The following is a 2,626-nucleotide window of genomic DNA, read 5'->3' as shown; positions in this document are numbered from 1 at the left end:
CTACCAGATTCACAAATTTAAGCGCTTTTTCTTTTTCAAGAGTATCACACCTCTTTCGTGCTGTGTACACCGATGAAATTTTAAGAAAAGAAAGTACCCCAGTCCATTCTCCCAAATCAATTGGATATTTATTCGTATTTTCTTTTAATAAATTTATATTCGTTTGTTCGCCTTTTTCACGAATATCAAAATATAGTTTAGCTGCAGCGTCGTAGTATGTGTTTAGTACAATTGACCCATCTTCTCTTTTAAGCAGTTCATATAGCTCCAAATAAACAGACATTGAATAAATTAAATTAATCTATATATTAGGTTTTAAACCTTTTTATTTAAAAATAGCAGTTTTAATTGGTAAATTATAAATTTCATTGGCAAGATCAGGCGTTTATTATTTTTATAACAATATGCCGAATAACAAAAATAATTTCAAGTAAAATATTTTTTTTATTATTATTTACTATTTTTTATTCAATTATTACTAATAAAAACTTGAAAACACAAAGCCAACAAGTTAAAAATTTATTAACTTTTTGGGGTGGAAAACTCTTATTTCAAGCCAATATAATATCATTCTTGAAAGGAAACCATGCCAAAATTTTTTCTAATAACAATTTTTTGGATTTTTCGGGTTGATACCAAGCCTTGTAAGACAGAAACCAAAAGAGAACCTAGTTTTGTGACTTCCGTTTTTCAATCACAAATAAATGTTGGTTAATAATAAAAATATTTTTTTTAAATTGCAAGTGTGACAAACAGTTGGTGTGTATTTTCATTTTTTTCATTAAATAATTAAACAAACAAAACACACAAAATATAAAAACATACAGGGGTGAAAATCAAGTTATCAAATTGAAACGGGGTCAATTACGTGACAAAGGTGTTATTTTTTGATATTTGCCACGTCACCAAAGTGGGCTTGAATTTATGTTCACTTAGTTCTTTCAAATCTAGAGGCGAGCTTAAAGCCGACTTTTGGAAATGAAAAAACTTTGAAACAGATAGCTATTTGAATCAACACTTGGCCAAATAATGGAAAAACAAGCCAATGCAAAACTTAAATATAGGTTAATAAATTATAAAAACTGTAATTGCCTTTATTAACACAAAAATTGTGATAAATATAGCACTGTCTTACACGTTAAACCGATAGTTACAAATAACATTTTAACAACACAAATAATATAGAAATCACAATCTATTTAATAATTGTATTTTTATTAATATTATGTAATAAAATAAACCTATTACAACTTATAATAAAGCCAAAAAGCCAATAATTAATTATGAAAACTTCTACAGTTAGTTTCACATCAATTCCTTATTTTTCATAACAATTAGATTTGTTCCTTTTTTCAGCACTGTTTCAAAATAATTATTTTTGTTTCACAATTTGCGTGATTGTTGCATAATTGGCATATTGTTGTATATCAATATCGTATGTTTCAGAACTATTTATTTATTTCTAAATCAATATTTTATTGTTCCAAAACAAAAAGTTGTTTCATAATTATTGTCTTTTGTTTTAAAATAATATAGGATTATTGTATAATTGCTATGCATTGTTTCACAACAAAACGTTATAAATTAACACAAAACCCAAATATTATCAAAACAAAACTTTTAAATAAACAGTTTATATTGGTATAATTTTATTATCTATTCGATAAGAAAAGATGTTAAACACAAGATAACTTAAAAAACTCCATGTCTTCATGGTAAGAACTTTACGAGTCACAATTGAGGTATAGTGAGTGGTCACTCTGCATATTATTGCTGGTGTGATATAGTCGAAGCTCTAATCAGTATTTGATCGGACCCCTGATAATGATTTCAGTAAAAAAGTGATGATGGTTTGCTTCTTCCATGATATTCTTGTTCTTGATATAAAAGTACATTTTTGACACACTAACAACTTCAAAGTCGAGTTCCTTCCCAAATTTATTTTTTCATCTCCTTTTTTGTGAAAGACTTTTTGGTTTCTCTGAGAGTTTTTCTTTCAAGTGACAACTTTTTGGCAACAGCAGAAAGAAGTGCTGTACTGTATTTAAACTTTCTTCTTTGTTTTCTTGGTTTTGATATGTCTTCTCCTTTAGCCAATTGTCCCAATAATCTATTAACTAACGACTCACCAATACGACTTTTTTTTCACTAAAGTATTTCCAGTCTTTTGCCTTCCCATATTCAGAATATTCTTCAGTTAAAGTTTTCCTCTGTGTTTCTGTTACAACGACATATAACCTCTTAGTCCTCTCATTATCCAATTGTTGAGATGTGTTTACAATTGGCTGAGGTGGTAGTGGGACTAATGAGGCAACAGTGTTATCAACTGATCTTCTTTCTGCTATTACTATTGGTTGTTGTGTTTCAACAAATGGAAAACCTCTTCGCAATTAAGGAATCCTTTGACTTTATCTCGGTGGATGAACTCAAAGAATGCAATTGCCATTACTTTATTTTATAGTTTAAAGTTTATGTTTTTTGTGTTAATTTATAACGTTTTGTTGTGAAACAATGCATAGCAATTATACAATAATCCTATATTATTTTAAAACAAAAGACAATAATTATGAAACAACTTTTTGTTTTGGAACAATAAAAATTATTGATTTAGAAATAAATAAATAGC

The sequence above is a fragment of the Entamoeba invadens genome (genome assembly GCF_000330505.1).
Source record: "Entamoeba invadens IP1 unplaced genomic scaffold scaff_1105074725017, whole genome shotgun sequence".
NCBI lineage: Eukaryota > Evosea > Mastigamoebida > Endamoebidae > Entamoeba > Entamoeba invadens.
The sequence above is the reverse complement of the archived record's forward strand: the minus strand, read 5'-3'. Positions refer to the sequence as shown.